An 11383-nucleotide genomic window follows, 5' to 3' on the forward strand; every position below is an offset into this window, starting at 1 on the left:
CTCCCGGCCCGGGTGCCGAGCGGCCCCAGCCGGAGTGAGCGGCAGCGCCCGTCGTCGTGGGAAGGGTATGAGGAATAAGGTGCTTCGCCTTCCTTTTGTGCGAGCCTTGAACAAAGCTGGACGCCGGCTTTCCAAAAAGGTTTTGCCGTTCAGCGACGTCTAACAAAAAAAACCTGAAGAAATAATAACCCCAAATAATCTCCCGTACCTTAGCAGTGAAAGGCTGTTCTGTTGAGGACCGATTATATACGCGGTTTTCATAACTGATTACAAAATCTGTTGAACAGGGTTCAAAAGCATAAATGGCTTTTTACCACCTTTCAATCAACCACCCTCTGATGTTGTTTTGGTAAAATTAAGAGTGAATTCAGCAGCAGGGAATAGTAGGTTGTGGTATTTCCTTTCAGCAGTTGCCTGTTACTTTGTGTCAAGTTGTATGACGATTTTTCCCAGTGTAAATTGATTGCCCTCCAAATTTACATATTTTGTTCTCTGCCTAGAGATAATTATCTTTGAGTTCTTTTATCAAGTTAGCACGCTAGGGATTGTTCAGGCCTGTTACCTGCAGGGATAGAGAAGCTGCTTTTGTAGATGAGGAAGATTCTCCTGAATTGAAAGGCTTGTTTGATTTGTAGTAGAACCTAGTCCTGGAATAAAAAAGCGAATACAAGAGCAGTTTCTAGTCAGATAATTTAACCAGTCTATACCTAGAAATACTCCATGTTGTGGCATTTGTGGCAGCCTGGATAAAACTTTTGCTGACAATGTGTTTGTCTTTTGGTCTTGTACTTTTGTTCTCTTGTAGCTTTTTCTTAGGTTATGCACCACATTTCGTTTGGGGATGTGTGTGTGGGGCTGTGTATTTTATACGTATTATATACACCCATACAACCTCATAGGCCTTGAGATCTGGTTTGAAATTTTATGAAGGGTCTTCTCATGCACCTGCAAGATTCAGCTGCCAGCCCTTAGTATGTCCCGCTGGCTGATCTCTTCCAGGGACAGATAGTATATGTAGCTGGATCTGAAGTATTTTCTTCCCTAAATTGTGAAGTAATTTAGTTTTGAAAGGGACCTTTGGATGTTATCTGTTTAATCCTTTGTTCAAGTAAGAGCAGAAAGCTCTTGTTAAACTGCAAGCCTGAAATAGCATGTTACTTGGAATTCACTGATCAAACACATGTTTACTGCAACAGTAAGTAGCTAGAGCATAGATGTTCCTAAAGCCAGTGTGTGGGACCCCAAATCCTGTTTTGGACACTGCTCTGCAAGATCCTCACAGTGAAAATTTTGTGGTTTGTTACGCAAATTAAAAATATTGAATATGGTGGAGTGTGTAAATGATACGTGAGCTTTTCTGGATACCAGGTCTGACATACAGAGCTGCTGTAACTTCTTTGGTAAATTGCTGAAAAACACACATGAATGAAAGACACCAATCAGTATGTTTTAGAGAAACTGTTACAGATGTTTGTTTGTCCTTGCTTATTTCAAGCATCAGTTGAAGATTTGTCCTCTCTCTCTGGATACCTGGGAAAGCATTTCTCGGTTCCTCAGTAAAAAGAGGGCATGTTTTCAGTGCCTGGGATTTCTTCACTTACTTACTGTCATCTCTAAATAAATGACAGAAGGAACTCAGTAATTTAAAAGTATATTACGTCAGAGTCATATGTGGGTACAGATGGAGTACTTGGAGCCTTCTTTCTTTTGCTAATATTCCCAAAATGCAGGACTTGGGGGCAGGCATGGAGAGTGCCTTGCCTGACAAGAGTTTTCCTTTCACTGCTGCTGGTTTAGTGGTTCCACTTTTTCTTTTTTTTGGACAAGATCTACAGAAACTTCTGCAGTTGTCCCACCACAGTCGTGCTGATGGTCCCCAGTTGCGGTGGTCTCTCCTGCGCCTTCCAGGATGGTTAGTGCTCTAAAGGGAAAACGGGATTTCTTTCTGCTTTGTTTTCTTGCAATCCCTCAAAAGTTGCTGTGAAATCTGTGGAGGGTTCATTTATCTCTGGTAGCAAGTAGTTACTCTTTAAAATGTTTAAAACTGACAATGAATGTAAAACTTGACCTGCTATACTGTGTCCTTTAAGAATAATATGGAGACTACACTAGGTGACCCTTGGAACTGGGTAAAAGGTTGAAACAGTCACCTCATTTTTCTTCTTTGTATAGGAAAACATAATTTTAGCAATCTCAGTGCTCTTATTGAGAAGATCTATGGAATAGCTATTTTGTGAGGGATTCAGTCCAGAAACACCTGCGTACTACATTGAATTTAGTTTGATAGAGCTTTAGTTTGATAAAACAAATAGCTGGCCCACCACTGACCAGGAAATCAGGGGACAAGCTGCCAACTTGCCAGGATGGTCTTTGTTGTGAATTGTCTTCCCAACACTTTGCTGGATATATTTACAGAGCATATTAGCTGTACTTCATGTCCATTTTCCCCCAAAGCAAAACAAAGCAATTATGCTACTAGTCTGCAATATATAGTCAATATATATTTTGAAATTCACTGTAGCAGGTTTGACATATTGAGAAGACCAAGAACTTAATTCATCTTGTGGCAGTGCACAACCCATGCATGGGTTTCTTCTTATGACCCTGTTGTTACAGCTGTACAAAAATGGTGTGAGAAATATGGTCATTCTGTTTCAGATTTATAATCCAGAGAGGTTTTTCCTTGCCATTATTCTAAATGGTGTCTCGTAGCTGCCATCCCGTTCTGTTTGAATTCTGTGCGTTATGGTTAGGTTTAGTGCTGTTTAATGATGGTCTGGTTGCAAAATTCAAAACAAGTGTTAGGGTAGGAAAATAAACTCTGGTTCATGATTGTAATAATATTCATAGGTTGTATAAGCAGGAGGAAAGGAGAAGCCACAGCAAAGCCTTACTGAAGGTCAGGTGTGTCACCAGCTCTGAGCTTCTGCAGTGACACCTGTAGTTACAGTGAAAGTGATTGCCCTGATGGAGCTGCTGTCCCTGCCACCACCACTGTGTCACCGCTGACTCTTCACTGGGGAGGGGCAAGTGCTCTGAGTATTATGAAGGTGTGAACTTTAAATGTTTTAAAAGATTTTGATTAGACAAAAATCTGTGTAGTAACAATTCACAGGATGTATACCTGCAGCATGCAGCTGAATGCTCTCATGCTCATTTTTCCCCAAAATAGGATTCCCCAAAATACAGAGGAAAATGGAGTCCATTTAAATGTAATTCGACTATGTGATGAGTTTCTGTGCATTAAAAGGGAAAAAAACAGTATTATTAACTCAGCTCTGCAGTATTGTAGCTTAATTTGCACCATATATTGTAACAGCAGCAATGCTTTTTACAAAAAATTGATATCACTCAAGGTTTTGCAGTGTGGTTTCAGTCAACTTCATTGGCATAAAATGTGGAAGCAACTAGCAATTCTTTGCGTCTATATTCCCTCTTATTCACTATCTTAAGGAGAAAACTGTCAGTCTTGCCATGCTTTGAAGCATGTATCAGTTGATAAAATACAAGCAGATGTAACAGGGATAAGTTAGAGAAATATCAAAGTCTCAGAAGATACATACCAGGATATAGATCTGGTTTGTGGAAGTGATTTCCTTTTCACTGCTGCAGCTGTTGAAATGATTTAAATTTGCTTTTCTTTTCTTGTTTAAAAAAAACCAAAAGTCCCACCTAGAACCATTCATAGGCCTTTATACTTCCTCTGTGAGAGCCTGATCCCAAGCTTGACTGGAAATCAGTGGGCAGAGCTCAAATGACTTTGGAGGACTGAAGTAATCACAGATTTCACTTATGCAGAGAATCAATACTCTGCTCATGAGATTTGTGCAAATGAGTACATTGTGTGCTCAGAGTCAGAATGTCAAGGATATGGAAGTGGTGAATAAGCTCAGATAAAATTTTCTAAATTAATCATTCTTTTTCCTATCCTGTGTTCAGTTGGAAATTCACAGTGCAGTGGGCAGGCAGAGGAACTGTTCCATGTGTTTTTGCAGGGGTATAGAAGGCTTGAAAAGGAAGCATAAACAGAAGGGTTGGGATAAATTGTCCAGCAGGAATAATATACTGGATACAGAAAATATGAAAAATTTGTCATCCCCTTGTCCCTTTATAATTGGGAATGAAAGAACTTGGGGAGTAGTATGAGAACAAGAGGGATTTATTGGAAGAAAACAGTGAACTTCAGTGACTGGAAATATGAGGAGACCACAAAGCTGGGTAAAACGTGCTCTTCCTCGCTGCATGTCCTTCTTTGGGGAAGAGAAATCCATCTTTAACAGAATGCCTTGGAGAAGATTTTAGAAACCCTCCTGTTTCCCTCTCAGTGTTGTGTGAGGAGCAGGCCTTGCACTGGTTTGGACAACTGAGAGTTAATTACAACACAGGACTGGGACAGGGCACAGGAATGAACTGCCAGCTAATGAGGTGCAGCCATTCTTCTCACTCCATGTTTTGGGCACTGAATCTGTCTTCTGTTCAGGTTATTGAAGGGATTTTAGCAGTAATGAAAAATTCAGGAGTGGTACCGAGTGTTAAGTGAAATGTCCCTTATGATAGAAGATATGGGAAGTTTCGCTTTAAAGGTTTTTTTTTTAAACTTGGTTTGAATGTCTCCTCTCTTGCAGACAAAGCAAACAATAAATCCCACAGAATAAAAATGTGGGGTTTTTGTTTTAAAGTATAGATGTATTTTTATAATTTTATCTTCTATATTTACTAGTTCACAATAATTGTACTTTTTTGTGTGTGTGTGTGAAACTATCCTATAGAAAATTTCCTGTAGAGTATTCTGATGTGTATGCCATTAGTTAGGATTGGAGATTGTGCCCTTCCCCACCCAGGCAAATTATTATTCTGAGCCTAAAGTTAAATGCAAAATTGGATAGGTTTTATGGCCAATCTGTCACGTTTGCTGAGCTGAATCAGGGGTCATACCAGGGATAATTCATGTTTAAAACGTGTAGAGTGGACTGAAGTTTAAGACAGGCAATATTCTGTGCCCTAGTCCTTACTTGGTTTAGATGAATGGAAATTTTTCTAAACAATGCTATCTCGATAGATTTTTTTTTACTGTTTTACTACTTTTGCATTAATAAATTTTTACTGAATTGATTTGACAACCACTGATACTGGTTTACACTAATCTTTATAGGTTTAATAAAGCTATTTTAGTACATAGTGAGTTAAATTTTTTTTACGCTTACAACTATGATTAATTATAACTCTAAAAAGAATCAAAACCTGGAGTGTTGTTTTACTCAGAAGTTTGTGGCAGAGGGCTCTGGCAAAGTGTAGAAACATTCCCATATAGCTGATATTCTTCAGTTTCCTGCTCTTAAAATTTCATGGAAGGAATGCAGTTAGAGGCTTGCCAGTTTGGGTTAGACCAGGAACTGCAAAATCAAACCCGACCCAGACAGGACAGTTTTTATTCAAACCCAAGCCTCTGTTGAACTGTCTGTTTTTGTTCTGCCCCTGGCCCTGTTTCACTCCCCCACCTCTCTTTAAATTCACAAGTTTTTAAATGTAGAGATGTTTCTAATTTAGAAAATTATTTTGGTGTAATGAACTAAAACAGAGAAGAGTGGACTAAGCTGAGGGAGGTCAAAAACCAGATGGAAATAGAAAATCTGAAAACATGGAGTAAAGAAAAAAATCTGCCTTGAAATAATGGAATCTAAATGCTGAAATTATACATCTGCTCAGCAGCTGTGCATTCCTTAGCCAGGGGTTCTGTTGCAGAAATGGCATTACTCAAGTTTTTCTCAAAGCTTCAAATGCTGTTGTATAATATTTACATCTCTCTAATACTGTCAGTAATAGTCATAGGAGCCTGGAGAATAAAGGTGGAGGGAAGAGCTGATGTAAGAATTTTCTTCTTTGTCCAAAGGCATCTGTAGCATGTATAGTTGTTTGCTGCAATGAAATTCTGTGATTTTCTCGCTTAGTTGTTCTTCATAAATATCTTTAATTTCCACTGACTTAATTTCAGAGGAGAAGTTGGTTACAGGAAAAATAACCGACTAAAATGATATGAAAGGGTGCATTAGTGAGAAAAGAATGTTGCAAATGCCTCAACTGTTTTGCTCCCAACAATGGCCAGCAGTATTGCTCCAGAGGAACACATAAGACAGTCTACCAGACAACTGTGGAATTACACCACTCTGTGGAAGCTTCTTCCTACATTCCAATAACCAGGAGCTAGCTGAGACTGTAAGGCACATTAAATCCATTTCAGTATATATCCATAGCACATGAAGCAATTTTAGTTAGAAAAGGTCTCTCTAAGCTACTAAGCAGGTTATAAAAATGTGTAATTTTACATTTTCTTTTGTGTTTTTTTCTTTGTACTTTTTGACAATGTTGGTGTTCATCAAAGTGACCTGCTAGTACTGAGATATACATATGGTAGAGCTGGTCTTTGAGAAAGCATTGGTTTGAATGCCGATGTAAAGGGTGATTTAGTTAATTTTAAGACCCTAAGATGGTTTTTTACTTTGTACAAAGATGACAAGCCAGGGGACTCTTGCTTCAAAGAATTTTTACCAAAATTTAGAAGTTTGAGGTTATGTAAGAGAAATGTCAGAGTTTTCAGCGACTTTGAATCTTGATTCAAACTGTTTCTGCTTTTGGAAGAAGTAATTGTTTACTGGAAGATACTTTTTACTGTGTGTACTTGGAACAACTGAAGGTAAAATAAATCTCGTTCAGGTTACTTTCATTGAGAAGGGAAGCTGTGGTTGTGCTGTAAATAGAGATCCCAGAGTCTCCTGAGCATTTGAAAGAGCAGGAGCGGGGCTTTGGGTTCAGGTAACAGGGAGTGGGCAGAGGAGCAGTGGCATGGTGAGAAAGGCTTTTTGCTGGGTTTGAGCCCTGAAGAGGAGCTCAGAGCTTTCTTCTAACAGGGTTTCTTACCTGGGGTAGGAGTGACAGAACTCTTCATCTCCTTGCTCTGTATATAACCGCAAAGCACCTCTTCCCATATCTACCCATCCATACATTATTACTCCACTGTCACTGTTGATTTTTCTCTCCAGCATCTGTAACTTTGTCATAGTGTGAAATGAGGTTTCAGGCTATTCAAGTGTAGCCAGAATGAAGTTTCTAAAACTTAACCTAAGTTGATTATTTTATTTGGATTTCACTGTTTTCGATATATTGCGGAAAAGACTGGGCACAAACAGGAGGAATTGGAGGTCTGTGTGCAGTCACAACTTGTTTTGATCAGAGATGGGGTGGGACAGCTGCTATGGCTGGAGTGTTGCAAGGGCTGGTTACGGGCTCTCCAGGAAGGACAGGCTGAGATGGTGAGGGATGCACGGTGTTGTGGGGGTTTTTGTTGCGAGAGTGCCACAGAGATTCCTGAAGCTCTTCCTTTTGGGTGAATGAGGAGTCAGTTGAGAGCTGTGGGTCAGGCCTAGCAGCAGGTCAGCAGGGGTCATGTTGGTAGGTGCCTGCAGGAGCCTCTCAGTGAATGAGTGGGGAGTGGTGGATATTGTTTATCTTGATTTCTTTAGGGTAGTGGCAGTGTCGCTTGTAACATCCTCATCAACAAAGTGATGGAAGTATAGACTGGACAAATGGACAGTGAGATAGACTGAAAACTGGATGAGCTACCAGGTTCAAAGAGCTGTGATCAGCAGCACAAAGTCCAGCTGGGGACCAGTCACTAGCAGTGTGACCCAGGGGTCGAGCTGGATTTCCAGTACAGGGCGACCAAATGAACATTCATGGTGGATGGGACAGAGCACACCCTCAGAAGTTTGTGGGCAGTACAGAACTGGGAGGAGTGTTTGGTGGGCCAGGTGGTTGTGCAGCCTCTCGCAGGGACCTGGATGGACTGGAGAAGTGAGCAGAGAGGAAGCTCATGAAGCTCCACAAAGAGAAGTGCAGAGCCCTGCAACCTGGGGAGGTGCCTCCTGGGCTGTCCAAGGGTGAGTGTTGTGGGCAGGCTCAGGGAGGTGATGATGCCCTTCAGCTCAGCACTGGTGAGATACATCTGGAAGGCCCTGGCCGGTTCTGGGCTCCCAGGAAGAGCTGGGCAGGTACCCTGTGGCAGAGAGGTGGTAACAGCTTCACTGGAAGCAAGCGATGAGGGCTGTTTTATTTTGTGTGTTTGGAAATAGTGTGGATAGGGGAGTGGATGGTGAGGTGGTGAAATTTGTAGCTGATACAGTTACTGTAAACTGGCTTGAGCAGTATTGAATGCCTGGATGATAAAATACTGGATGAGGTAGAGTAAGTGCAATGTAATTTAATTCAAACAGAGGAAAAACAGTAATAGGCTCTAAATGAGGTATTAACACTTGGAGAGATCTTTGTTTTGAAGCTCCTACTTCAGATTGAACCTACCTGCTTATGGTGTTGAATTTTTTTTTTCTCTCTTTTTTTTTGTGTTTCTACTTTTGTACTTGTGGCCATGTAAAAGGTTGGATTTGTTTGCTATTTTAACTGAAAACTAAGTACACAAAAAACCCTGGGTTTTCAGTATTTCCAGCTCACTGTGGGACCTTATGAAGAGTAAGAGGAGACGAGGGCCAGCACTTGCCTTTTTACAATCAGCACAGGCTTAAATGAATTTAAGCCAATTTTGAAGCAGCATTCTATACAGTAAGTTTTTTTAAAATGTGATTATACAGCTGTATATGTTCATTATATATGGACATGCAGGTTATGGCCTTCTGGTAACACAATTTCAACAGTCCCATTAAAATGAGAAGGTAATTATTTTTGTTCTGGTTTGATTTTTCCTTCTTCCAGCAGTACAAATAGGATGCAGTACTAAATAGACTTGGGCCTCTTCAGTTAGGGAACAAGAAACAGTAGAGAGAGAGATGGTGATGGTAATCTATCAAACCTTAAATGAAATTAAGAAACTGATGAATAGTGTTTCACCAGTATTTTTTTTTTCTCCACAGTGTAAAAGAATGGCAGGTTTACCAGGATGGTAAAATGGGTCGTTTCTTTCCTTCCCCACAGCAAATATTTTGGTTGAAAAGGCGCTGCCAGAATGCATGGCTGGGGCTGAAAGTGCTGTGCAGATTTGCAGTCACACGGATTTGTTGATGGATGTGGGCACTGATGGCAATAGCGCAGTCACTTGTGCCTGGTTGTAGGTCAGGAACTCCACGGGTTTCTGGACGAAGCAAGAGCAAGGGAGGACTCTGCTCTCCCTTCGTTCCCAACCGGTCTGATAGCAGGCGGTGTCAGGCAGAATGCTGGGCTAGACATCTGCCACGGAGCAGGCGGCGAATTCGGAGGCCTTTTATCACACCCACACGCAGCCAGGCACGTCAGCTCCTCTGCTGTTGCACTTAGTAGTGTCTGTAATGCCTACAGATATTTTTTATGTTGCACTGGCACCCATCTGCCTTCGTTGACACATTTGTTAGGTTTGCTTTAACGAAACTGCCATCCAACGTGAAGTAACATGTTTTTTTGTATCTGCCTTATCTTAAACATTTTTTGTTTAGGTACTTTATTTTGCTTAGTGTGGAAAGATTGATACTATAATTTCCTAAGGACTGGAGCACTGTAGCCAGGTAGACTTCCATTGATGTCTGCTGGATGAATAATTAACTGCCAGATGGAGAGGGCAGTTCTGGGGTGCAGATAAGCAGCCTAAGCAGCCGGGTGCACTCGAAGGGCCAGTTCTACTCCTTGTTCACGCCACCCTGGTGCGTCCTTCCCTCTTCCTTTGCAGCAGCACTGGCTGGCACTGCTCTGACGCTGTAGGAATCTAAACTGGCTGAGAGCCCATTACCCTTTTTTGCCTTCTTCTTTAAAATTTTTTTCAGTAGGCTTCACTTCTTGCCAGTCTAGCTGCAGTTGTGGGGGCAGACCAAGTGTCACCATTGGCGCAGAGAACAAGAGTACCCCTTCCAGGCTCATTTTAGTTGTAGTTTACTGTGCTTGTGGGTAAGGCTGCTGTACGGGAATGTTACCCAGTTTGGAGTGCCCCCCCTTTTGTTTTTTTAATTAGCTTGAGTGTTGGTGATCCCATGTAACTTCTTAGTGTATACTGACTATATCCCCACTCCACAAAGCAAAAATGGGTTGGTGAGAATCTTTACTTTCCCATCCCCACATTCCTCTTTGCTCCTTCGCAGTTGAGTCCTTTGTTTTGTAGTTCTGTTAAATTTTTCTCTCTGATGTAGTCTGCGAAGTTTTGGAGTTTGGCAAATTCCTAATACCTGAAACTTCAAAGACAAGCTTCATGTATCAGCAAGCTTGAAGATTATATATCTAGTCAGATTATGGAGTGGATGTCACACTGTTTCTGTTTCAAAGGTCTTGAGCTGTGTTAATGTCCGCAGAGGTGAAGGGTGTTACCATCAGAAGTGTTCAGTAAAGTTGTTCTGCCTGGTAAGAGGGAGGTCAATATGCACATACTGTCCAGCCAGCAAGACATTGTTTGGCACCAGAGGATGTGGGAGGCAAGGGAGAGAGAACTGTGGTTAGAAGAATATGCATGTGAGTGGGGAAATGGATCTATTGCTAAGGGACAGAGAGAGTGAAATCATACAGGATATATAGTGAGCTGGAGCAATTACACTGAGAAAAGATACAGACCAAAATAGTACAAATCTGTAGAAAACCAGGCCTTGCTATGTCTATTGCTCGTAATGCAATTTGTTTGATGTATGATGACTTGGGGTTTTTTTTTTCCCTGAATGAAGAGAAAAATTTGAGATGAAAGAATGACTTGAGATTTAAGAACTAGAAATACCATAGGTGTGTGTTTGGCATCACTGCCAGAGCCGAAGAGAGCAATTCAGCCAAGTTTTTTCTTCTGTTCTCCTCGTTAACCTAGGCTTTATTAGAACAGAGAGAAAGCACAATAAAATCTTTATATAGTAGGCTCAGATATAACAACAGGTGTGCTATTCCCAAATGCAAGGATTTTTACAGAGTTGGTCAAAAGGAGCATGAAGTGACATAGCATCTAGAAAGTAAAATGTGGGTCCTGTTTTCTGTATCAGACTAAGCTTGCTCATGGCTATGACTGGGGAAATGTATGTGGGAATTAAATACAGTCTCTAAAAATGTATTTTTTCAAAGAACTTCTGTAGTTGAAGCAGAAGGTTAGCTTTTTGACAATTAACATAATGGAATTAAATGCCACTGTAACAGTGCAGTTGGTATGAGAGAATAATCTAAAACTACAGTGTTGAAATGTCTGACAAGCTCATAGGAGTACCAATGCAGCCACATGTTTATATATTAGTGTGTCTGCAGTCCACACTCTTCCACCTACGGAACCCATTACACTGTAATAAAAACCAGATTCTGCTTAAACTGCTTGTTGCAAATTCACTTGTTTTTTGAAAATGCTGGATTTGACAAATGCTATTCTTCTGCACTGAGTTTTCTCTTCAGCAGG

Source organism: Corvus brachyrhynchos, unplaced genomic scaffold (assembly GCF_000691975.1).
Source record: "Corvus brachyrhynchos isolate BGI_N302 unplaced genomic scaffold, ASM69197v1 scaffold279, whole genome shotgun sequence".
Classification (NCBI taxonomy): domain Eukaryota; kingdom Metazoa; phylum Chordata; class Aves; order Passeriformes; family Corvidae; genus Corvus; species Corvus brachyrhynchos.